General features: G+C 35.1%; 2 long non-coding RNA genes and 1 pseudogene across 12 annotated transcripts; 2 read left to right on the top strand and 1 right to left on the bottom strand.

The window, feature by feature from the left end:
* Positions 10,629–27,609, top strand: LOC110266392. The gene is made up of 3 exons (XR_002353724.1): positions 10,629–10,640; positions 18,656–18,660; positions 27,425–27,609. It is a non-coding gene; the product is annotated as an uncharacterized LOC110266392 (long non-coding RNA).
* Positions 14,131–23,783, bottom strand: LOC110266390. Of its 11 annotated transcripts, none has more exons than XR_002353717.1 (5): positions 23,409–23,774; positions 23,182–23,306; positions 22,030–22,068; positions 17,514–21,014; positions 16,452–17,424 (listed from the first exon to the last, which is right to left on the bottom strand). It is a non-coding gene; the product is annotated as an uncharacterized LOC110266390 (long non-coding RNA). The 11 variants fall into 11 exon arrangements; XR_002353715.1 differs by having other exon boundaries at positions 17,408–20,291; positions 20,386–21,014; XR_002353716.1 differs by having other exon boundaries at positions 17,408–20,285; positions 20,386–21,014.
* Positions 14,423–15,968, top strand: LOC107618347 (annotated as a pseudogene).

Below are 27,841 nucleotides of genomic sequence, written 5' to 3'. Positions count from 1 at the left end.
ATATTGTCTTTTAATTTTTATTTAATCATATTTTTTAAATTTTAGAATAATAGTGCTCCACGTGCATATAAAAAATCTAACCAAGTCATTCGAACACTTTTTTGTTAACACACCTTCCCCCTCTTCCAAGTTATGTGAAATACACGCGCCCCCCTCTCCCTTCTATTAACGTAACAGAATTACGTAAATCTCTTCTTCAATGTTAATAATTTGGATCTGCAATCTCTGCTGCTCATCGTTCTTCTTCTTTTTTCTTCTCTTCTGCTCTTTGTTCTTCTCTGCTGCTCGTTCTTTTTTTTCGTTTTCTTCTTCGATTTGTGAATTTATCTTATTCGTTTTCAGATTTCAATATTCTATCAAAACAATGAATGATTTAATTTCAAATTAGTTGAATGAGAGAGATTTGGATTATTCTTCTGAAACAAATCAAGCGGACGAGGTTTGGATTATTTTTTGAATTGAATTGAATGGAATACAATTGCTAAATGAATTGAATTGAATTGAATGTACGCAGGTGTTCTGAATTGAATTGATTTGAATTAAATTGATAATCTCTAAATTGTAGACATAGGTGTTTTGAATTTGATTTGATATAATGAATAATGTTCCGTTCATTTAGTACTATACAGTTGATTCACCTTAATAACGTCTTCAGTTCATTATGCAGAAAGCTGTTTTGAATTTGATTTTATACAATGGATAATATTCCGTTTATTTAGTACTATACAATTGTTTCACCTTAATAACATGTTCGGTTCATTCTGCAGAAAGCTGTTTTTAATTTGATTTTATATAATGGATAATGTTCCGTTCATTTAGTACTATATAATTGTTTCACCTTAATAACATGTTCGGTTCATTCTGCAGACCAGGTGAGTTGTGGATGAACAATTTGTCCTAAAATATTTTTATTGGTAAAATAAAATAAAATATAATAGTAAAAACTCGAGAAATATAGTTTTATTGGTAACACAACAATAAAGTGTTAAGCAGTGAAAGCTGAATATAAACTAATTACAACAGAGATAAAATTATAAAGTAGAGACACAAAACAAATGTATGCATGATAAAGCCACTAAAAATTGAGGTCTTTTTTTTATCCTGCTTATACATCGGGATTTGATTGTATCCCGAGTAGGCGTCAATAAAGGACAAGTATCTGTAGCCTGAAGCGGAGTCGACCAGAGCATCAATGCTAGGGAGTGGATAAGGGTTCTTAGGGCAGGCTTTATTGAGGTCAGTGTAATCGACACACATTCTTCATTTTCCGTTTTGCTTTTTTACCAACACCACATTGGCCAGCCAGAGCGGATACTTGATCTCCCTTATGAATCCTGCTTCTAGCAGAGCCTGCACTTGTTCTTTGGCGACTAGTGTTCGCTCTGGTCCGAGCTTTCTACATTTTTGCTGAATAGGTCGGGAGCCTAGGTACACAGCAAGCCTATGGTACATCAAGTTGGGATCTATATCGGGCATGTCAGAGGCTTTCCAGGAAAAGAGGTCAAAATTTTTCCTTAACAATTCAACGAGTTGTTTCTTCAGGCTTGTTGAGTTAAGAAATTAATTGATGATGACAAACATTTTATTAGTGGGCTAATCATCCAATTAGTTTTGATTATTTTGGATAAGTGATGCAGGCCAAAAATAAGTGTTGCAGCAGCCCAACATCAAACAAAAGATATCTGCTGGTGGGCTGAATGGTAAGTGAAAACAAAAAAAGCCCAAGTCATTCATCTCAAGCTCAATTCTTCAAAGAAGCAAAGGCAAAGCACCAACGGGCTGAACTTGAGAAGAACCCGATCCAAGCCCGAGTTGATTTCAAATCCCTACATCTTGCTTCCAAAGCAACGTTCCTTTCTTCTCTGTCTCAGTCAAATCACTGAACTCAGAAAAAGTAAGAAAGAGAGCTTAGTCCCTAAGCTAGTCATGAAAGAAGAAGGAAAGAGAAGGTTAAGCAAAGAGGGGGTAAGGTCTAATCAACCATTTCAAGCCTTATTAAGAAAAGATCAGAAGGTTAAAGGTAACCCATTTTCTCATACATGGAACCCACTTTCTTCTCTTCATCCTCAACTCTCTGCCACTCCGTTTTTGAGCTATATGGAAAAGAGGATTTCTGTTCTTTACTGCTGTGTATCTACGGTCACAAGTGATTCTTGGGGACCAAGTTGCTTCTCAATGGCTCAGATTCAGTTGACCATTCGAAGACTCTTGTGGTTGCTGCTTTATGGCTTTCGGTCAAGGTAGAGAAGTCAGAAGCAAAGTTTCTATTTTGAAGATTACTGAGAAAAAAGGTGATCGGCTGGGTTGGTGAAGCTCAAGGCTCAAGAAGTTGACCTAGGAAGAAGAGTTCAGCAACATGCAAGGAGATAAAAGAAGACTTTCTGCTCATTCAGAAGCAAGGGGAGAAAACTAGAGTTTAGTGAGTTGTGTTCTGTAAAGAAGTTCCTCTACTTGGATAATGCTTTCTTTCAAAGAAGCATTCAGCCAATACTGAAGAACTGAATCTGAGGCTTGCATGTCTGGTTTATCACATAGCAAATAGGCTGTTGATGAAGTCAATCTCCTTCATGTTTTTACAGATTGTATTTTACTTTTCAATATTTATCTTTCTGTAATTTCTTGAGTGAAAAGGCATATTGAGAGAGCTCAAGTAAAAGCCATGAGTGGAAAGAGGCTGAGTGATACACTTGAGAGAAAAGCCTAGAGTTAACTTCAGATTTCTTTAGGTATGTCTATGTGTTATATCTTGTACCTGTGAGGTATCCCTTTCTTAGTTGGGTTAGCACTAAGAGTGAAAAGTTAGGTATTAGCATAGTCAATGTCAAGTTAGGTTAGAACTTGAGTGTGAAAGGATTGTGTCAATCCTGTGAAATTGGGTATGTAATACTGTTAAATATAGTGGAAATTCCTCCATTGTTGTGAAGGAGACTGGATGTAGTTTGCATAGTACAAGGCAACCAAACCAGAATATATGCTGGTGTTAGCTTTTCTCTTCTCTGCAATGTTCTGTTTTCTGATATTCATGAGACAAAAATAAATTGTCTCATAAATTTCCGCTGCTGAGTTCAAACAGAATCAGAAATTAAAGTTTGTATTAAAGGGTCCTTTCAGTAACTTAAAAGAAAGGCATAGATTCAATCCCCCTTCTCTAAGCCTACCACAACGTTCAATTGGTATCAGGAGCTAAGGTCTCAAGAATCAAGCTTAACCGCTTGGAGTAAAGATCCAATGGCGAACAACTTGGGCACAACCACTGTTGCCTACATCCTCACTGAAGGCCAGTAAAACAACCGGCCACCCTTCTTCAACGGAAAGAACTATGCCTACTGGAAAGAGAGGATGAGAATCTTCATCCAATCTATTGATTACAACATATAGAAGATTGTTACGAGCGGTCACAAGATTCCAACAAAAATAAGTGCTGATGGAGTGGTGACTCCAAAAGAAGAAGATGAATGGAATGAGGACGACAAGAAGAAGATGGAGCTGAATGCTAAAGCCATCAACCTTTTTTACTATGCTATCAGCTTTGAAGAGTACCGAAAGGTGTCAAGATGCAAGACAGCCAAAGAAATCTGGGAAAAACTCAAGGTTACACACGAAGGCACTAAACAGGTCAAAGAAACGAGGATTGATATGCTGCGAAAAGAATACGAGATGTTCAACATGAAGGATGGAGAAAGCATTGATGAAGCATTTGAGAGATTCTCAATCATAATCAACAACCTTGATGCTTTGGGTACAAACTACTCAGAACAAACCTTAGTGAGAAAACTCCTTAGAAGCCTCACAAAAGAATGGGAAACCACTGCCACTGTCCTAACCGAGAGTAACAACCTAAGCCCCATAACCTATGATGAGCTGAGAGGAAAACTCCTTGCCTATGAAACCACACACACAAACACAGACTCAAAGAAAAAGGAAATAACCCTCAAGTCAAAAATAGAATCAAAAGAGAGTGAGTCTAGTAATGGTATTTTAGATGATGAGCTTATGTTTTTTGCTAGGAGATTTGGAAGGATGATGAAGAACAAGGGAAAATACAAGGGTTCAAGCTCAAAGAACACAAGATAGACTTGAGCAAAGTGACGTGTCATCATTGCAAGGAGGCTGGACACTTCAAGCTAAACTGTCCAAAGCTCAAAAAAGATGACAAAGGAAAGAAGGAAAGGAAGAGAGTGCTCATGGCAGCTTAGGAGGATCTCGAGAACGACTCCAATGAGGAAGAAGAATCTGAAGGTGAAGACAAAGACTGTTTCATGGCTGGAAACAATAATTTTGATGAGGTAAATTACTTTGATTTGTCTATGGAAGATTTACATGCTATCATTGATGATCTCACCTTGAACACCTCAAAACTGCTTGACAAATACAATGATCTGAAAGAGATGTGTTAAGAGCTGAAAATGATATTTAAAAGAAAAGGTGAAGGAAACAGAATGTGCTTTGGACATTATTGAAGAAAACAGATTTCTAAAATCTGAACTTAAAAAGTTAAAAGGAAAGCACATTGTGGATCCTTCTCATGAGTTAATTGCTGAAAATAAAAGATTAAATGACATGATTAAAAGACTGAATGGCGACTTAGCAAAATTTACTCAAAGTTCTAGTAACTTGGACAAATTGCTTGCAAGCCAAAGACCATTATTTAAAAAATCTGGTTTAGGTTACATAGCCAAGAAAGATGCAGTTTCCAATGTTTCCTCTATAAAGTTTGTGGCTTCTTCATCAAATACCAAATCTATACCAAACAAATCTGGTATTGGATATGTTCCAACATTTGAAGAAAAATTTGATGAAGCATACACAAGTGAAACTGAGCCTTCACCAAGAACCGAACCGAGTTCAAACAGGCCAGGTTTGGGATACATTTCGAAAAATGAGGTAGCTTTTAAGAAACCATTTTTTTACAACAAAACCTCATTTTCGAAAAATCCAAAGGATTTCAAAAATTCTGGTGAAAATATTTTTGCAAAGAGGAATAATTTCAATAAAAATCAGTTTATCAAAAGAAATGCATCTCCTCCAAAAACTAGAAAATTTCAACCTTTAATCATTTCAAGTAAAATAATTCACCTCAATTTCAGCGACACACATCAGAAAATTATTGTGTTAATTGCAAGAAATTTGGTCACTCATATGCACAATGTTTCATTGAAAAGAGAGTTGTAGGAAACAAATTTTACAATGTTGTTTGTGATTTCAATGCACTTGGGCAACCAAGATGGATTAACTTCAAAGGATCCAAATTAATTTGGATACCTAAGGTTATTTGAAGCTTTCTATGCAGATTTGCCTAGCATCCAAGAACAAAAAGGATATGTGGTACTTGGATAGTGGATGCTCAAGGCACATGACTGGAAGGTCAACTTACTTCATCAAACTAAGCAAGTATGATGGAGGTTTTGTGACCTTTGGAGATGATGGTAAAGGTAAAATAATTGCTGTTGAAAAAGTAGGTAATGAACAATCTACTTTTATTGATGATGTATTTTTGGTATGTGGTTTAAAGCACAATCTTTTGAGTATAAGTTAGCTGTGTGACTTAGGATATTTAGTGACTTTCAAAAGGCTTGAATGCTGTGTTATAAATGAAAAGACAAATGAAGTACTTTTTGTTGCCAAGCATTTTAATAATGTGTATGGACTTACTCTTGATGAACTAAAGGATCAAAATGTAGCTTGTTTTCACTCTAAAGAATATGAAAAGTGGTTATGGTACAAGAGATTGGGCCATGCAAATATGGTTCAAATAAACAAACTTGTGAAGAAAGAATTAGTAAGAGGTCTTCCTTTGATAAAGTTTGACAAAGACATCACTTGTGATGCTTGCCAAATGGAAAACAAACAAAAAGTTTTTTTAAACCAAAGAAAGACATCTCTACTAAAAGACCACTTGAATTGCTACACATTGATTTATTTGGTCCAACAAGAACTCAAAGCCTAGGTGGTAAACATTATGGTTTAGTGATTGTGGATGACTATACTAAGTTTGGTTGGGTTTTATTTCTTGCACACAAAAATGAAGCCTTTTCGGCCTTTGAACCTTTTTGCAAGAAAATTCAAAATGAAAAGAATTTGAAGATCTCCTCAATAAGAAGTGATCATGGAACTGAATTTGAAAATAATTTATTTGAATCTTTTTGTGAGAAATTTGGAATATCTCACAACTTCTCTTGTCCAAGGACACCACAACAAAATGGTGTTGTGGAAAGAATAAATAGAAGCATACAAGAGATGACAAAAGCTATGCTTTGTGAGAGTAATGTTCCAAAATTCCTTTGAGCTGAAGCAGTTAACACAGCTTGCCACATTTTGAATAGAATAATCATAAGGAAATTTTTGAAAAAAACCCCTTATGAACTTTGGAAAAGCTACCCACCAAACTTAGAATACTTACATATCTTTGGATGCAAATGTTTTGTTTTAAATAACAAGGATAATTTGGGTAAATTTGATCCAAAGGCGTATGAGTGTTTGTTTGTAGAATATTCCACAACTAGTCAAGCATATAGAGTTTATCATCAAGATACTAGGATTATTGAGGAGTACATACATGTTACATTTTGTGATACTAACTTGGTGCAAAGCATTTTGGAAGATTGTGATGCAGGAAATCAATCTCAAAAGGATGTTGAAACTGTGCAAAATCAAAAAAATGGAAATTCTGTTCAAACTGAACCAGAAACTGCAGTTGCTGAAAATTCAAGAGACAATTCCATTTTGTCTCATGAATCTGAAGGAAATCCTGAAGCCAGCAGCACCCAGAATCCATTGGTACCTGAATCTTCCTCCAAGTCCACCAGACCTCGTGAATGGAGATTCTTGAAGAATTACCCTGAGGAATTTGTTATTGGGAACGTCTCTCATGGGGTTAGAACTCGGTCTTCAACTAGAAAGGCCAATGAAGAGACAAACATTGTCCTTCTCTCTCAAATAGAGCCTCAAAATGTCAAGGAAGCCCTTGGTGACCCTTCTTGGGTTAAAGCTATGGAGGATGAGCTTATTGAATTTGAGAAGAACCAAGTGTGGACTTTGGTTCCAAGGCCAAGTGGAAAGAAAGTGACCGGCACCAAATGGATATTTCGGAACAAGTTAGGAGAAGATGACAGCATTGCAAGAAACAAAGCAAGGCTGGTGGCACAAGGATATGATCAAGAAGAAGGAATAGACTTTGATGAATTCTTTGCCCCTGTTGCCCGAATGGAAGCCATAAGACTTCTCTTAGCCTATGCTGCATTTTGTGGTTTTAAATTATATCAAATGGATGTGAAATGTGCATTTTTGAATGGTGTGATAGATAGAGAAGTGTATGTGGAGCAGCCATCGGGTTTTGAAAGTAAAGAGCATTTTAATCATGTTTTCAAATTATCTAAAGCTCTCTATGGTTTAAGACAAGCTCCTAGAGCTTGGTATGAGAGACTTAGTTCTTTTCTTTTGAAAAATAGTTTTCAAAGAGGCACCACAGACACAATTTTATTTATCAAGAATTCTAATGATTCTTTTATTCTAGTCCAAATATATGTTGATGATATTATTTTTGGATCGGCCAATAAATCCCTTTGTTCTGAATTTGGAAAACTCATGACAAGTGAATTTGACATGAGTATGATGGGTGAACTTAATTTCTTCCTTGGGCTACAAATTAAACAAACTGAAAAGGGTATTTTCATACATCAAGAAAAGTATGCCAAGGAATTAGTTAAGAAATTTGGTATGGAAAATGCCAAACCCATGGGAACTCCCATGCACCCTAATTCAAAATTAGATAAGGGAGAAACTGAGAAAGATGTTGATGAGACTAGGTATAGAGGAATGATTGGTTCTCTTATGTACTTAACTTCCTCTAGACCCGATATTGTGCAAAGTATTGGATTGTGTTCAAGGTTCTAATCCAAGCCAAAAGAGTCACATCTTTCTGCAGTTAAGATGATCATTAGATATGTTCATGGAACATCTAATTTTGGTCTTTGGTATTCTAAGATTGATAATTTTTCTGTAGTTGGTTATTGTGATGCAGTTTTTGCCGGTGATAGAGTTGATAGAAGGAGCACATCAGGCTTATGTTATTTCCTTGGAAGGTTCTTAAATGTTTGGTCAAGTAAGAAGCAGCCAACGGTGGCTCTATCCACTGCAGAGGCTGAGTATATAGCTGCTTCTTCATGTTGTTCTCAGCTTTTATGGTTAAAAACACAGCTTGCTAATTACAAATTAAATGCTGAAAATATTCTCTTATTGTGTGATAATATGAGTGCCATTAATATTTCTAAAAATCCAGTTTTGCACTCTAAGACTAAATATATTGAAGTGAAATTTCACTCAATAAAAGAACATGTCTAAAAGGGGGATATTAGCATTCAATTTGTTAAATCAGAGGAGCAATTAGCAGATATTTTCACAAAACCACTAGCTGAGGACAGATTCTACATGCTTAGGACAAGTCTAGAAATTTTGAGTTATGATTCTTTGTTTAAAAATTGCTGATATATTTGCTGGAGCATTTTGTCTCATAAACAGGTATGAAACAATTCTAGGTAGAAGAAGAACGTTCCCCTGAATCAGTGTGTTCTGGGCTTGTTTCAAGTGAAAATTGATCTGGGCCAACCTCAAAAATAAGATCCAGAGTGGTCCAATGTGTTTCCTTAAATTCAACCATCTCTGGGCCCAAATATGAATGTTCTATTTTTGTTTGGTTGATATTTTTTTTACTTGAGTGTTTAATTTTTTTTAAAGGTTTTTTTTTCATTTAATGTTTTCTGGTCCAAAAAGATTTTTAGTTTGATTTAATTTTTTTTAATTTTTTGAAATTTAAAAATTAATTTTTTTTTAAAAATCAAATCAAATCTTTCCTTTATGAGGTCATGTCTTTTCAAGTCATTTCAAAAGGTGATGCAGTTGCATGGTTTGTAAAAAACTTCCTTTGGGTACGGTTACCAACACTCACTCTCTTTCCTCCATTAACTTCTCCTCAACTCCTCGGTTTCCTCCACTATCTTTACTGCTTCTCTTCCCTCAAAAGCCTGAAACTAACCAAATGAGGAAGATAACCATTGCTAAAAGGGCTCCTCGTGAAAAAGTGTACAAGCTTTCCTCAAAGCCTTCCACTCGCTCCCAAGACCGAACCTTCACACCCTCACCATCTCCTCCTACCTCTCCTCCAAGAACTGACCCAATGGCACGGACCAAAACTACACCCAAATTTTCTGCCTCTGCTAAGCCGACGCCTCCTCCAAAGGCTCCTCCTTCAAAACCTGACTCCTCAAAACCAAGCTCATCCAAAGGCAAACGTCCGGCAGCCGAGGAACTAGTTTCCGAGCCTACTCAGCCAAAGTCTAGGTCTGTTCCTTTGCGTTCACAAAGAGGTAACCCTTGTCTGCCTCTCAAATCTGTTAGAGAACCAGACATTGATCCTTTTTCTCACAAATCTCACTTCATGACATCTCACTCCAACTATAACCCCCATCGTTTCAAATCTGCCATGAACGACGATTTTTATGAAGGAGTTATTCAGTATCGTACTCTGTGTCCCTCTTTTTTTGCGGATTTACCTACTTTGAAAAAGAAAGGTTTTCTTTTTGTTGAAAATTTAGAATTTTTAGACTGAAATCACCTTTTCAAAATCAAAAAACCTGTGTATCCTCTGTTAGTCAAAGAGTTTTATGCAAACATGACTTACCATGAAGGAAGTGGGCATTCTTATGTAAAGGGCAGAGACATTATTTTAAATGATGAAATTATCAGTAATTTTTTAAAGTACACTGATGTTGGGCCGTGTGCTTATACGTCTGTAAAGTAGGATGAAGGAGTTGATATCTCTTACCATGATGTTTTGGCTCACATTTGTGAACATGTTTCCTTAATTGATGGCATCACACCCACTCACAAAGTCTTAGGATATAAATGTGCTCAGTTGCACCGAATTGTCAACCACATCTTACTTCCTCAAAGTGGTTCATATCAAAGGGTTTCTTACACAGACACACTTGTTTTGTATGCCCTAATCACGAAAACAGAAATTTCTTTTGCCTATTTGATGGCTATATACATGTTTGATTCTGTTAGAAGTGAGAAAGATAAAGCACTACCTTATGGCATGTTTCTAACTTGCATATTTGAGCATTTTGGTGTTGACCTGTCAAATGAGGATTATGAAAATAGACATTCATATCTAAAGGGGGTGGTTCAGTGAAACAGCAAAAAGGACCTACTCGATCTGAAAAGGTTGTCTTAGACGATGAAGATGATGACTTTGTCCCTGAGGAATCTCCTCCTCCTTCCACCGAGGTACCTCCATCTCTACTGGCCAGAAATCTGCTTTGCTGAATGTTGTCAAGGATGTTGTTCAAGAATTTGTCTCCCAATCCAATCACATCATTACTATGAGTAAAGAACAAAGGAAGCTAGCAAGCAAGCATGAGAATTTTCTCCGGAAGTCAAGAGATAGAGTGGCTGTGTTCATGAATTTCATTGATAATCTTCAAAAGGATGAAGACCCTGCCACTGATGTTAAAGAGGAAGCTGATTTGGAGGGGAATGGTTCTAATGCCTAGATTTGTCTCATGAAAACTGCTGTTGCTCTCTTTTTGTCTCATGAATTCTGTTTCTTTAGCTACTGTTGAACTGTTTTATCTTGGATGACTGTAATAACTCTAAATACTACTGCACTTCTGATATTTTTGGTTAGTACTTTGAACTATGCTCTAACTCTTTCCTGCAGGGTTTAAGAGGTTTTTTTTTGTTGATCTTGCTTGTTATCCGCCCTTGATGACAAAAGGGGGAGTAATAGCAATAGGACAATAGGGAATGGTGAATGGGTCCTATGATTTTTATTGACTTTGCTGCAGCTACTATTATTTATTTCCTTTGCTACTATCTACTATTGTTTCTTTTGTGATCTTTTGTCTGATCACTGCATCAAAGTTTGTTTTCACATGTTGAAAATGTTGCTGTTGATATTAACTTGATGATTGGGCTGATTATGTGGTGTTGTTTGTTTATATTCCTTAGACAAGATAAATGTGTGTAGCTCTTTATTGTGTTCTCTTTAAGTACAATGTAAAACATGAAAAAAGAGGAAAGCATAAATCCAGGGGGAGCTAATCTTGAAAAGAAAATGGGGAGCAACATAAAAGCAAATGACAAAAATCAAAGGGAGTTTCTAAACCTTACTCAAATTCAATTCCTTTTGATTATCGCTTAAATCATGTTTGTCATCAAGGGGGAGATTGTTGAGTTAAAAAATTAATTGATGATGACAAACATTTAATTAGTGGGCTAATCACTCAATTAGTTTTGATTATTTTGGATAAGTGATGCAGGCCAAAAATAAGTGTTGCAGCAGCCCAACATCAAACAAAAGATATCTGCTGGTGGGCTGAATGGTAAGTGAAAACAAAAAAAGCCCAAGTCATTCATCTCAAGCTCAATTCTTCAAAGAAGCAAAGACAAAGCACCAACGGGCTGAACTTGAGAAGAACCCGATCCAAGCCCGAGTTGATTTCAAATCCCTACATCTTGCTTTCAAAGCAACGTTCCTTTCTTCTCTGTCTCAGTCAAATCACTGAACTCAGAAAAAGTAAGAAAGAGAGCTTAGTCCCTAAGCTACTCATGAAAGAAGAAGGAAAGAGAAGGTTAAGCAAAGAGGAGGTAAGGTCTAATCAACCATTTCAAGCCTTATTAAGAAAAGATCAGAAGGTTAAAGGTAACCCATTTTCTCATACATGCAACCCACTTTCTTCTCTTCATCCTCAACTCTCTGCCACTCTGTTTTTGAGCTATATGGAAAAAAAGATTTCTGTTCTTTACTACTGTGTATCTACGGTCACAAGTGATTCTTGGGGACCAAGTAGCTTCTCAATGGCTCAGATTCGGTTGACCATTGGAAGACTCTTGTGGTTGCTGCTTTATGGGTTTCGGTCAAGGTAGAGAAGTCAGAAGCAAAGTTTCTATTTTGAAAATTACTGAGAAAAAGGTGATCGGCTGGGTTGGTGAAGTTCAAGGCTCAAGAAGTTGACCTATGAAGAAGAGTTCAGCAACATGCAAGGAGATTAAAGAAGACTTTCTGCTCATTCAGAAGCAAGGGGAGAAAACCAGAGTTTGGTGTGTTGTGTTCTGTAAAGAAGTTCCTCTACTTGGATAATGCTTTCTTTCAAAGAAGTATTTAGCCAATACTGAAGAACTGAATCTGATGCTTGCATGTCTGGTTTATCACATAGCAAAGAGGCTGTTGATGAAGTCCATCTCCTTCATGTTTTTACAGATTGTATTTTACTTTTCAATGTTTATCTTTCTGTAATTTCTTGAGTGAAAAGGCTTATTGAGAGAGCTCAAGTAAAAGCCATGAGTGAAAAGAGGCTGAGTGATACACTTGAGAAAAAAGCCTAGAGTTAATTTCAGATTTCTTTAGGTATGTCTATGTGTTGTATCTTGTACCTGTGAGGTATTCCTTTCTTAGTTGGATTAGCACTAGGAGTGAATAGTTAAGTATTAGCATAGCCAATGTCAAGTTAGGTTAGAACTTGAGTGTGAAAGGATTGTGTCAATCCTGTGAAATTGGGTATGTAATACTGTTAACTATAGTGGAAATTCCTCCATTGTTGTGGAGGAGACTAGATGTAGTTTGCATAGCACAAGGCAACTGAACCAGGATATATGCTGGTGTTAGCTTTTCTTTTCTCTGCAATGTTCTATTTTCTGATATTCATGAGACAAAAATAAATTATCTCATAAATTTCCGCTACTGAGTTCAAACAGAATCAGAAATTAAAGTTTGTATTAAAGGGTCCTTTCAGTAACTTAAAAGAAAGGCATAGATTCAACCCCCTTCTCTAAGCCTACCACAACCTTCAAGGCTTTCTTTCAGGTTCGCCCCTATACTCATTGTTTTGTTGGGGTGGTCCCTGATTTGTATCTCCTCTATTTTGCCTTATGGTTGGGGTCGTAGTTCTCCTCGAATTCGGACTCCGTCTAACTCAATTGTATTGACTTCTTTGCCCCCTGAGCTGCCTTTCAAACTGAGGCTCTCATTATAGTATTTTTTGATAGCCTTTGATCTCCTTTGATGGTGGCAATTCCTTCAGCAGTGGAAAACTTGATGCAGAGATGTGGGATAGAAACGACGGCTACAAGTCGATTTAGGGTTGTCCGACCTATTAGGGCATTGTATGCTGAATTTTCGTTGACTACAATAAAATCGATATTTAGTGTCCTCGACCTGGCTCCCTTTTCGAAGGTGGTGTATCATAAGATGTAACCTAAAGGTCGGATCAGGATATCTCCCAATCCAAAGAGGTTATCCGAATATGCCTTTAGATTCTTTTCCTTTAACCCTAGCTTATCAAAGGCAAACTTAAACAGAATATATGCAAAACTGTCTTGATCTACCAAAGTTTGATGTAGGAAAGTATTTGGCAACGGAAAAATTTTTAAATAACTTTAAATGATTAAATTATCATTATTTAAAATGAATTTTTAAAAATTTAAAAATAAAAGATAAAAAGAGAGTGTTAGTTATAAATTAAGAATTTAATTTTGATGTATCTATCGAATAAAATATTTTACAAAATTATTTTTTATTTATTCTTTTTGAATGATCATTTTCACATAGTTAATAAAATAAGAGAAATGATTAAGACTATTAGAATTTATTATTTTTTGAAAATTATTTTTAATCATTAATTCAATTTCTTTAGTTCAGTAATTCAACGACATACTTTTATTAAATATTAATGACTAACTGATAGCCAAAAATAATAAATTCTAATAATTTTTTAGTATTTTTTATTAAAAATATAATTATTCAAATGTATGTATAAAATGCTAAAACTAATTTATTAGTGTATTAAAATTAAATTTCTAAACTAATTAAATATTACTTGAAATTTAAACAGCTAGATACAACCGTCAATAAGTAAGACATAGGAGCCTTAAAAGTCGATCTTATCTACCAGCCCAAAATCAGCACTAATAAAATATGTGTATGCATTTAGATCTTTACCATTTTGTAAATAAAGATTTTTTTTCTTTTTTCTTTTCCATCAACCGAATGAAAAAAAAATAAATAAATAAAACGATCTCATTAAGTGAACTGAAGTATGCAAACATTGAAGAACATACCAAGGATGCAACCACTTTGCAAAAAATTGATGTATCATAATTGCTTCTGGGCCCTCACTGATATATGATTTTGTCATTGTGTATTTGTGTTTGGTTTATGATAGTTTTTGCATGTCAACCTCACACCTATACTAATACAAGTGAACCTCAGAATCATGCCCCTTACAACTGTATATATATAGTCTGAAATTAATGTTTCTGTGCATGTGTCATGTGAGTCTGTGACACTGCTACCACCATCCAAAATCCAAAGTTGTGTGTGTTGTAGTGGTTAACCCCTGACACACTCTTCATGCTCTTTTGCTCTGTCGCTCATTATAGAAGATGCATGCTTTCTTGTCAAATGAAGGGTGCAAAACATCATCACTCATACTAGTCACTTGGCATGATAGAACTTCAAATAACTGGCTGTAATATCAGAAATCCTTTCTTTGCTGTTTTTCTGGTCATGGTTTAAGTCACTCTCATCTGCAATGACTATCATTCATTCATTAGATTACTGATTATTCACTTGCTTTGTAGTAGTGCTAAGTGCTAACTCTTTCTTTCTACATTGGTAACAGGAGCTTTAACAACACAACAATGGGAGCTGGAGGGCGTGTCACTAAGATTGAAGCTCAAGAGAAGCCTCTTTCAAGGGTTCCACATTCAAACCCTCCATTCAGTGTTGGCCAACTCAAGAAAGCAATTCCACCACATTGCTTTGAACGTTCTCTTTTCATATCATTCTCCTATGTTGTCTATGATCTCTTAATGGCCTACTTACTCTTCTACATTGCCACCACTTATTTCCACCAGCTTCCATACCCATTTTCCTTCCTTGCTTGGCCAATCTATTGGGCCATCCAAGGCTGCATTCTCACTGGTGTTTGGGTGATTGCTCATGAGTGTGGCCACCATGCCTTCAGCAAGTATCAACTTGTTGATGACATGGTTGGTTTGATCCTTCACTCTTGTCTATTAGTCCCTTATTTCTCATGGAAAATCAGCCACCGCCACCTCCACTCCAACACCGGTTCCCTCGACCGCGACTAAGTGTTTGTCCTGAAACCAAAATCAAAGGTATCACGGTATAACAAGTACATGAACAATCCACTAGAGAGGGCTATTTCCCTTTTCATCACACTCACACTAGGATGGCCCTTGTACTTGGCCTTCAATGTTTCTGGCAGACCCTATGATAGATTTGCAAGCCACTATGACCCTTATGCTCCCATATACTCTAACAGGGAAAGGCTTCTAATTTATGTCTCAGGACTCAGATTCATCTGTCTTTGCTGTAACATATCTGCTATATCACATAGCAACTTTGAAAGGTTTGGGTTGGGTGGTATGTGTTTATGGGGTGCCATTGCTCATTGTGAATGGGTTTCTAGTTACCATAACCTGTTTGCAACACACACATGCATCATTGCCTCACTATGATTCATCCGAATGGGACTGGTTAAGAGGAGCATTGGCAACAGTGGACAGAGATTATGGGATACTGAATAAGGCATTTCATCATATAACTGATACACATGTGGCTCATCATTTGTTCTCAACAATGCCACATTACCATGCAATGGAAGCAACCAATGCAATAAAGCCAATATTGGGTGATTATTACCAATTTGATGGCACCCCATTTTACAAGGCATTGTGGAGAGAAGCCAAAGAGTGCCTCTATGTGGAGCCAGATGATGGAGCTTCTCAGAAGGGTGTTTATTGGTACAAGAACAAGTTCTGATGCATAGTGAGAGTTGGAAACGTGTGTTAAATTGGAAACTTAAGTAATTTAGTGACTTGTAATAGTTATCAACAAAAATTTCTGATTGGTACCGGTGTAATAGAATAACCCTGTCGTTGCATCATATATACCGTTTCAGTCAGCTTGCTATTTAGGAAGGCATTGTCAAAATCGAATTGCCTTTAAGAGTAATCCAAATGACACTGCTATAGATAAAATCACACAGTACTTCGTCTAACCACTGCGCTATATATTTCTTCATAGCCAACTCCCTCAGTTTGGTGAAAACCTCTACCCACAAGTCTTGCCTTGTATCTCAGAATCTTCCCATATTGATCTCTTTTGACAGCAAAAATCCACTTGCTGCGAATTATGATAGTTACATTTTTAAGTCAGTCCCTTGTTTATTCATTCATTTTTTCAATTTGTTTCTTATTTGTCTTGCTTAGGTATATGCAGTTGATGCCGGCGCCGACATTGTCGGGCAGGTAATCATCCAAAATGACAATCTTATTCTTAAGTTTGGCTTGTGTCTAGTTAATTTCCTGTCACAAAAAATTGCTAAGAACCAACTCTGTTTAAAGCTTAAACTATCACATCAGTGTAGCTTGGGTTCTTGGTTTCCACTTACTTTTACCTTTCTACAAGCAGGTGACAAATATTGTTGTCACAAATGATCTTTCAAATGTTATCGTTGTACTGAATGGACGATTTGAGGTAGGTTACTATGAACAATAAGTTTTAAACTTCGAAAGAGTTTTTGTACTTTTCTACTTTAAATTATGATGGTCTAGACTTGCATTTGGATGTGCGGTATGAATTTGATTTCACTTTTATTTTTTGAATTGGATAAGGAAATCACGTGCTAAATCTTAATTTAAACAATTACAAAGACCTTTTGGTTGCGAAAATCATTTTGGTTTCTTCAACTCTTTAAAGTATATAAAATTTTTATTGAATTTTACTTGAAAGTAAGATGTTCAAATAAAAAAGAAGGTGGATGTGATAGTTTTTGACTGGATGGGCCAAATGCTTATTGACAAGATACTTAATCTGTATTCTTTTAGTTGAATGTTGAAATCCAGTATTGTAAAATCATATGTAGAAAGTTTTAAAATATAGTTCTTTGTTTACTAAAATTTAAGTAAAATGAAACCCTCTTCTTTAGGACATGCTTTCATATTTCACCACTGCCAGAGATAGCTGACTCAAATTCACAGGTCTAATCCTTCCTTCAAGTACATTGGTAATTTTTTTTTTTGCAAATATATAAATATCAACTCAAATTTTCTCATGAAAAGCTATTTTGTTAGGCTTACAAACTTTGATTTTATCTTTATTTTTTACTCAATTTTATTTTGTAAACTGTATTTATGAATAATGATAAATTATAAGGGAATAAAACTACTTGAATGCAATTAGAAAATCAACAAGATAATACTGACACATGTAGTTGTACGTGGCTCCTTTCACCAATCCTGAACGGTACCGTGAAAGAGTTGATTGTTGGCTCAATATCACCTCGCCTTCAAAATCTTGACCTTCTTCCAGCTGAACTGAATGTAAATGTAAATCAACGTCTGCAAAGTGCAAACATTGATAACAAAATCTATCTATTAATATTCTATTATATTAATATATAATAAGAGAGTAGTAATAGGTTCTTTACTCGACAAGTGTCCAATTCAAATCTCTCTCGAGCGCGCTCTCTCTCTCTGATTGTCGGATTGAAGCAAATGTGAGTAAACATAAATATAGTGGTGGTTCAAAATACAGAAAGGTATCACCGGTGAGGAACAAGAAGGAGCTCGATGGAAGTAGTATCCGGCAAGTAAGACTGAGAATGAAGGTGGTCGGTGCCATGGTTAGGAGAGCGTCTGGCAAATAAAAGAGGAGAGAGAGGTAGACAGCAAGGATGAAGAACAATGAGTCAAGGTTGACTGTGGCTGTTGATGCAACCGCAAAGAGAAAGAACAGCGGCATCAGTTAGTGGTAGTGCTGCCTTCAGTGAAAACGGAACAGCTGGCAGCAAGATGAAGAGAATTGATAGCTCTGAGATCCTACTATCGAGTGTTGCAAAGATCATTTTTTTAAATTACAAATTTATTTTATATTTTCTTTTTTTTTAAATTATACAAAATCATTTATTTATGTTTAATCTGCTTCTGTTTTAACTTAAAGTTGAGGCTTGGCTAAATTGACAGAGAAGCTAATGGTGGTATGGTTGATTTGTAGTGATTACAACATCTTTTCGAACAGCTTCAAATCATCTTCAACTAATGCGTATAAAGTATTTATTTTTGTCTGTTAGAGTTTTATTGCTGTCACATTATGAAATATCCTTTGTATTGCTAAGATCTTGATTAAACATTTGGATGAATGGATATGTACCCACTAATTTTTATATTAGATCAAACACTGGGTTTACATTTTTTATATTAAAAAGAAAAATTTAAAGAAATGTTAACTATATTAAAAACACAAGAAAAAATTAAAGAAATGTTTCAACTGCATGTTGCACACTATAAGTAAAGACTTTAATAAGAAAATAGTTTAACAAAAAAATAGTTTGTACCTGTTTCCAGTGTGTTAGATCATCGTTAGACCCAGTGTAAAGAACTGGCAGCATATTCATTACTAATTCTTGTTCATCTTTTTTTGATGATCTATAAAATTCAACATGAAACCAAAAAGCAAAACCGTGTAACAAACCTAGAAATAATACATAAAACAACTTTCATAGTTGCATAGTAAACAAGGTGCATGGGATCTATCGGTTGAATCCAGCATAATTTTTAGAGAATCAAGAAGTTTAAGTATTATAAAATTGAAGGGTAGACATATAAAAATTACCCCGCTTCAGAGCTATTGACATAAAAGAAGTTCGTACATTCGCTACCTCAGGAATGGAAACACTATAGCATCAATATCCATCAATGGTTAATAATAAACTTCAAAAAATAAAATTACAAGCAAAAAAAGAAGATATTCAGAGACACTGGACAGCCTTACCGCATTATTTGTTGTCCTTGTTTGATTTTTTTTGTTCTAGAGAACTTTTGCATTTTTTTTTTCTTTTTCTTCATCTACTCTCTCAAACACAAAAAAAAAAAATCTAAGATTGTCAATATAAAACAAAATCACAAAAAAGAATTTGTGACTCACCTTATGAGGGTGAGCCAAAAGTTTTTTTTCTTTAATTCTGTTCACAATCGGTTGTTGAAATGCGTTTCGTTTGGTGAACGGTATCATGCGTGACACTGCCATTATTTTAAATTTTACCACAAAATAAGTATAGTCAAAATTTATTTGTCATTGAAAAAAATTTTGACTATACTTATTTTGTGGTGCAATTTAAAATAATTGCAGTGTCACGCATGAAACCGTTCACCAAACGAAACGCATTTCAACAACTGACCATAGACAGAATCAAAGAAGAAAAACTTTTGGCTCACCCTCACAAGGTGAATCACAATTTTTTTGTGATTTTGTTTTATGTTAACAGTCTTGAATTTTTTCTTGTGTGTGAGAGAGTATATAAAGAAAGAGAAAAAAAAGTGTAAAAATCCTCCAAAACAAGAAAATCAAACAAAAAAAACAAGGACAACAAATAATGCAGCAAGACTATCCAGTGTTTTTGAATATCTTCTTTTCTTGCTTGTAATTTTATCTTTTGAAAAAGTTTATTGTTTACCATTACATGTGATGGATATTGACTGCTATAGTATTTCCATAGCGAATGTACGAACTCCTTTTACGTCGACAGCACTGAAGTGGGTAATTTTTTTTATGTCTGCCCTTCAATTTTATAATACTTAAACTTCTTCCTTCTCTAAAAATGATGCTGGTTCAACTGATAGATCCCTACGCACCTTGTTTACTATGCAACTCTAAAAGTTGTTTTATATATTATTTCTAAGTTTGGTACACGATTTTGCTTTTTGGTTTCATGCTGAATTTGCTCAAAAAAAGAGGAACAAGAGTTAGTAGTGGATATATTGAATCCAGTGCCGGTTCTTTACACTGGGCCTAACGATAATCTAACATACTGGGAACAGGTACAAACTATTTTCTTATTAAACTATTTTCTTTTTAAAATCTTTACTTATAGTGTGCAAGGTATATCTTGTGTTTTTAATATAGTTAGCATTTTTTTAAATTTTTCTTTTTAATATAACAAGTGTAAAACTAGTGTTTGATCTAGACATCTAGTATAAAAATTAGTGGGTACATATCCATTCATCCAAATGTTTAATCAAGATGTCAGCAACACAAAAGATAATATTTCATAACGTGACAGCAATAAAACTCTAGCACACAAAAATAAATACCTTATACGCATTAATTGAAGATGATTTGAAGCTGTTCGAAAGGATGCTGTTGTAACAAGTGCAAATCAACCATACCACTAGCTCCTCTATCAACTTAGCCCAGCCTCAACCTTCAGCTAAAACAAATGCAGATTAAACATAAATAAATAATTTTGTATAGTTTAAAAAAAAAAGAAAAAATAAAATAAATTTTAATTTGAAAAAAATGACCTTTGCAACACTCGATAGTAGGATCTCAGAGCTATTCGTTCTCTTCATCTTGCTGCCAGTTGCTCCGTTTTCACTTACGGTTGCAACACCACTAACCGATGCCACTGTCCTTTCTCTTTGCGGTTGCATCAACAACCACCATCACCTTTGACTCATTGTTCTTCATCCTTGCCGTCGCCGAAAACAGATTCGGAGCCTCTACCTCCCTCTTCTCTTTTCTTTGACCATGGCACCGACCACCTTCATTATCTGTCTTACTTGCCAGATACTACTTTCATCGAGCTCCTTCTTGTTCAGAGAGAGCGCTACTTCCATCGAGCTCCTTCTTGTACAGAGATTTGACTGGACACTTGTTATGTATTTGAATTCAACACTTGTTGAACAATTAGCCTATACACTTGTCGAGTAAAGGACCTACTACTACTCTCTTATTGTATATTAATATAATAGAATATTAATAGATAGATTTTGTTATCAATGTTTGCACTTTACAGACGTTGATTTACTTTTTTTTATTCAGCTCGGCTGGAGGAAGGTCAAGTTTTTGTTTTTGAAAGCGAGGTGATATTGAGCCAACAATCAACTCTTTCACGGTATCGTTCAGGATTGGTGAAAGGAGCCACGTACAACTACATGCATAAATCAAGAAATCAATATTATCTTGTTGAATTTCTAATTGCATTTAAGCAGTTTTATTTCCTTATAATTTATCATTATTCATAAATACAATTTACAAAATAAAATTAAGTAAAAAATAAAGATAAAATCAAGGTTTGTAAACCTAACAAAATAACTTTTCATGAGAAAATTTGAGTTGGTATTTATAGATTTGCAAAAAAAATTACCGCTGCACTTGAAAAAAAGGTCTGATTAGACCTGTGGATTTGAGTCAGCTATTTCTGGCAGTGATGAAATATGAAAGCATGTCCTAAAGAAGAGGATTTTATTTTACTTCAATTTTAATAAATAAAGAACTATATTTTAAAACTTTCTATATATGATTTTACAATAATGGGTTTCAACATTCAACTAAAAGAATACAAACTAAGTACCTTGTCAATAAGCATATCCAGTCAAAAACCATCACATCCACCTTTTTTCTATTTGAACATTCTACTCATCAACATAAAGCAAGTAAAATTCAATAAAAAATGTATATACTTTAAGGAGTTGAAGAAACCAAAATGATTTTGGCAATCAAAAGGTATTCTTAATTGTTTAAATTAAGATTTAGCCAGTGACAATTTGATTTCGTTATCCAATTCAAAAAATAAAAGTGAAATCAAATTCAGACCGCACATCCAAAATGTTTGGTAATTCTACTTGCCAGATGTAAGTCTAGACCATCATAATTTAAAGTAGAAAAGTACAAAAACTCTTTCGAAGTTTAAAATTTATTGTTCATAGTAACCTACCTCAAATCGTCCATTCAGTACAACGATAACATTTGAAAGATCATTTGTGACAACAATATTTGTCACCTGCTTGTAGAAAGGTAAAAGTAAGTGGAAACCAAGAACCCAAGCTACACTTATGTGATAGTTTAAGCTTTAAACAGAGTTGGTTCTTAGCAATTTTTTGTGACAGGAAATTAACTAGACACAAGCCAAACTTAAGAATAAGATTGTCATTTTGGATGATTACCTGCCCGACAATGTCGGCGCCGGCATCAACTGCATATACCTAAGCAAGACAAATAAGAAACAAATTGAAAAAATGAATGAATAAACAAGGGACTGACTTAAAAATGTAACTATCATAATTCGCGGCAAATGGATTTTTGCTGTCAAAAGAGATCAATATGGGAAGATTCTGAGATACGAGGCAAGACTTGTGGGTAGAGGTTTTCACCAACCTGAGGGAGTTGGCTATGAAGAAATTTATAGCGTAGTGGTTAGACCAAGTACTATGTGATTTTATCTATAGCAGTGTCTTCCAAAGGACAATCTTTATGTTTAATAAAGAAAAACATAAACCCGTTTTACCTTTTTAAAACAGCCTCAAAGCAAAATTCTCTTTCGAATGACTTGTACCCAAAATTCTTCTTGGAAAATAAGGAGAAATCATGATTCTCTTTTCAAAAATTCTTTCAAAGTGTAACTTCATTGCTTTCTTAATTGTTCTAAGTAAAGGTAATAAAAGAAGCCATAATTTCACAATCCTTGAAATAAATAGGAAAGGCATTAAACTCAAAATTCTCCAAATAACATTTCAAATAAGGACTCGGATTCTATAGAAATTTCGGCAACATCTCCCCTAAAACTTGGACTTTGCCACCCAGTTCGGGTCCTAACTAAACCGTTCCTCAATCCCTTTCAACAGTCCAAAAATCCAAAAAAATCAATTCCAATTCAAGCATAATCCAACAGTCGCCTCATTGGCATATCTCAAGGAAACCGTTTCAAAATCAAATCAACATCAACCGATTTAACTCATTTCCAAAGCTTTAAAGAAACGACTCAGTAACAAAGCATTTGTCCCAAAACCAAGTCAATTAAAGTAATCCAGGCTAAATTCAAAAGTGTATTCGACTTTTCACATCATCAAAATAATTGACTCAATTCAAACCAATCCTCAACGGATTAAACTCAGATTTCAAATCTTTTAAAGAATCAACTTCAAAAAATTACATTTCACAAAGCCGCACAACAATTCAGCCAAACCAACATCCATAACCATACTAGTCAATCAAATAATACATAAGGCAATTACAATCACCAAATACACAATATCTCACATCAGTATCCATATGTAATAATTCCAACAATAAACTATAGTTTTCGGAAAGCCCCCTACCTCAACGCAAAACTATAGCCCAAACGCGTCACAGAGTCCTTTCCGCCTCAACCCGAAATCAACAATCGAAATCCCGGCAACCAAAACCTCGGTTCCAATCCACTTTCACAACAGTCTCAACAACCCTAATCGCAACATACAACAACCGAAACTCAATCGTATAGCAATTAACGCCGCAAAACTTAATAAAACAGCGATTAAAGGACTCTTCCAAACAAAACGCTTACCAAACTCGAGGGAACCAAGTAGCGGCTGCACCAGTGGTGGATTCCGGCAACACCAACTTCACAGCCGGTGACAAGAACGACGGCAACTCGCGGTAAACTCCTGACACAACCAGCCTTAGCAACAACTCTCATGGCCCATGGAGAAATTAACAGGTAAAGAAGCTGAAGCAGGGTTAGAGCTTCCCATCATAGAAGACTCAGCGGCTGTTTCCGGCAGCAGAGGTGGCGGCATCGAGGTTTTCCGGCGGCCAAAACAATAGCAACAGCACTAACCCAAAACAGAGCAGAATCTGAATGAGTGGCAAAACCCCAGGACAGTTCCGGCGACACAACAGTAGCATACGGCGAGCCCAGCAGCTCCGGTGATGGAGGTGAAGCCCCCTCTTTTTCCCTCAGCTCTCTCAGAAGTTCTCCTCCCCTGTTTTGTGTCTGCGCTTTTCGTTTTTGGGGGGAGAAAGGGGCTTGCGGCTGCTGCTGCAGCTTCTGATGGAAACGGTAACGGGTTAGGGTTTTTAGGGTTAGGGTTTCATTTAAAAAAATGAGGGTTATGGGTATTTTAGTAATTTTATTTGAAATTGGGGATAATATGATAATTGAAACCCAAATTAAATCCAACATTAAATGTATATAGAAAATACTATTTGCTCATCAATTTTTACAAATTACTTTTAATAAAATGCCTAAATCAAATAATTAGAAATAATATACTTAATTTCTTCATTTTTTTAAAATAGCAATAGTAATATTTAAAATATTACTTACCTAATCCAAATCATATAAAATTTTTATTATTTTATAACTATTAACTTTATAATTTAAATATAAAAAATAATCCAATAATTATAAAATTGGATAATAATCATAACTTGTCTCAAATTCAATAAATCAAAACGTGCCTTAATTATCTTTAATAAAATTATTTCTGAAATTAAGGCTATAAATAACTATACGATTTGAAACTTGATCATAATAAGACTTTTCAAAGATTCTGTGTCTTACATTCTACCCACCTTATAAAAATTTTCGTCCTCAAAAATTGATACAAAACAAAAGAAATTTCATAACAGTTCACCTTTGAACATATTTAAGGAAGAAGTAAAAATATCTCAAAATATAAACATATATACGGTTTCCAAATACTTGGGTGGTCGTATGCATAAAGATACAAAAGTATGAGTGTGGTTGTAAAGCAAACTTTACAAGATGGGCTCAATGCACAAGGTCATATGATCTGAAGGCTTTACAAACACTTCAGGTGCCAAAATAGGGTGCAAATCAAAATAGGCGTTCACAAGGCAAAGTGGTAATAAATGTGGTAAAAGGCTGCAAGGCATGTTGATATTTAAACAGCGGCATAACGTTCGCTGACAAATCTTGTTCCCACTTCAGAATTTCAATTTCCTAACTCCACCAATCATTTTACAACCTCATAGCCAATCATAAGCCTAACACCCGCAAACTCGTTTGCAAGAAACAAAACACCCACAGCTCATAACGTTGTATACCTACCGTTTCGCCTTCCATATACACACATCACGTCTTAAAGAACTAACGCATCGCGTTACTACGTCTATAAGTCGCACGTGATATCAAAACAATTCTCGAGTCTACTCAGAAGGATACAAGATTTAGAAAGGAGAGACAATTGTCAAAGTTAATACTCATCAATTTGAGAGAATGTATCCAATTCTAGACAAACAAGGATACTCAAGTAATGAAGTTTGCTAGACACAATTTAATTGACAACTTCAAAGATAACCCTTGAAACAAAGAAATCCAATAGGATTAATAAGAAGAAAATCAGCGCATTAGTTTGAAACAAATTCAAGCTGAGTCAATGAAGTATGAGGTTTATAGAGAAGAATTCCTCAAACCAAAGACAAAGCTCACAGAACTTCAAGAGCACGATTAAAAACACTTCCGAATACATTGTTTTTAAAAGAAACGAAAACTTGCAAAAAAATCACTTCGCAATCTGAAAGAGAAGTTACACAACAAACATTCTCCAAGAGAGTAACAAAAGCATAAACGTGGCTTTGCCTTAATACAATTTCATGTTGAAATATATCATGTAGAGTTTTAAAAACAATATGCACACCGGCTTGGCTAAGAGCTAAAATATTTTCATCAAATATTTTAGAAAGTTAGTTAAGTGCACAATCTTAACCAAAAGTAATTCACAAAACTCAGGAGAGAAATCAAATGCTTGTTCGGAAAATCCCAAAGTCCATATTCAAACAAGCGTGTATGGAAGTCTTAGCAAGGACGAAAGAAAAAGTTAAACTCTACTTGGAAGAGAAAATCCGAGGCAAAAGTTTGCGTGTAAATTGGTAAAAGAAACAAGTGGTGCGTTACAAACGAACCGGTTTTCTACTAAATAAGGAAGCTTTTCAAAAACTTCATTTAAAATAGCGCATGCCAACTTAAAAATTAACTTCGTCAAAATCGAACAATGGTTTCAATCTCAATTAAGCAACAGAAAAAATAAATTCTGTTTAGAATTTCTTCAAAGAGAATTCAAAACTTCCTTAAAAGTTCAAAAACAAGACTCACAAGTGTTCTTGAAATCACCATCTCAAAAGGATATTCAGGAAGATTAGAATGTACTTAAAAGGAGTCAAGCCATAAAAGAAAGAATCTTAAATCAAAATAGTTAAAACAAAATCCACTAGGCGTGGGACATCAAACCAGCTTTCAATTGATTCAAAAGGATACAAAAATCACAGGAAAAGACAACTCAATCATTAGTAACTTCTCAAGAATAAATCTTTGACTAAAACTCTGTTAGAAACAATGAGAAGATAAACGATGCACTAATTTGAAACGAATCAAACTGACTCACATAAGGATGAAATTTACAAGAGATCGAAGGAGAACCAAAACCAATGGTAATGTTCACAAGGTGCAAAAGATTAGTTAAAGACAAAGTCAAGTATGGCATCCGTAGAGATGGAAGGCTTAAGAGAGAATTTAGTCCGTTCATAAGAAGAAAGCTATGAGTCCAACATTTTTAAAAGAAGTAGCAATGGCATAAACAATGTGGTATGCTAAATCAGACTCAAACCAAAAATAAATCAAGTGTAGTTCATCAAACGAAACTCAACCGAGACAAAAGTGGTAAATCCTTTCTTTTCAAAATTTTGAAAAATATCCAAATACAGAATCAAATGAAGATGTGCATTGGAACTATAGTAAAATTACTAGAAAGTCAAATTGTAATTTAAAGTAAATGCAGTTCCGTAAACCAGTAAAAGTACAGGCGAGATATTAGGAATAAATAGTTATTAAACTGTATAAGAAATCTTTAAGGTTTCATATATAGACAAGTATGTATCTATTCAACAGCAATGTTTATAAAAATCTCAAAATTGGCTGTGATCACTGTCAAATAAGAGAAAAATTGAATCAACAAGTTCTCTAAGAATGGGCTCGGAATCCGGAGTTAAAATGTACAACGCAATAGGATAAGTTCAAAGCTGTATCAAAGAACACGTGAATCAAGAAGAACTCAAACAGAGAAAGACAGATACAACAAGGATTTCAAACAATCATATGCACTTAGGATCAAACAAGAATACATATGAATAGAGGAATAGAGTGGAACATCAAACTACTTTTCAAGAGGAGTAGCAAACGAGAACTTCAAGTTAGGACATGAAAGAACAGATCGACTCGAGCAAAATCCAAGATACACAACTGAATAGCCTCGAGAAGTAGTTTCTAACGTTCCCAAAACCTGCGATTCGTTTTACTCAAAACTCGTATATCATCTATGACAACCCATTAGTGCTTTTATATACATAATTCACTAGTATTAAGCAGGCCAAACTTAATTCCAAGAATTATGCAATGCAAGACTAACAGCGTTAATCAACAGACTGTCATGTGCTTAAAGCTCTAATTCTCGTCATCCGACAAGACCTAATACATGACAAATGCTCAGAGTATGCAATTGAAGCATAGTCGGTCCATTCCTCAGGCTCTACAGGAAGAAATGCTCTGATACCATAATATAGCGCAATTCGATTTTGACAATGCCTTCCTAAATGACAAGCTAACTGAAACTGTATATATGATGCAACCACAGGGTTATTCTGTTACACTGGTACCAATCAAAAATGTTCACACACCAGTACACCACACAGAAGCACAAAATAGACCCGAACAGGGCACACATTTTAGTAGAATGACTAAACATTTTGGATGCGCATAAACTAGCCTATGTAGAGGCTTTTCTGGCAAAAGAGGCCGTGGACAGTAGTTCACAGTAATTCAGTAGTTCACAGTTTAACTAATAATAATTAATCACAATTATTCAACAAAGTTCACAGTTCATTTCAGTAACTTCATTTCACAGTTCACGGAAAAATAAAAAATTAAAGATCACAGTTCACACTTCACAGTTCACAACTATTCAACAAACAACAAAGTTC

Source organism: Arachis ipaensis, chromosome B09 (genome assembly GCF_000816755.2).
Source record: "Arachis ipaensis cultivar K30076 chromosome B09, Araip1.1, whole genome shotgun sequence".
NCBI lineage: Eukaryota > Viridiplantae > Streptophyta > Magnoliopsida > Fabales > Fabaceae > Arachis > Arachis ipaensis.
Note: the sequence above shows the minus strand (reverse complement) of the source record. Positions and strands in the feature narration are given on the sequence as shown.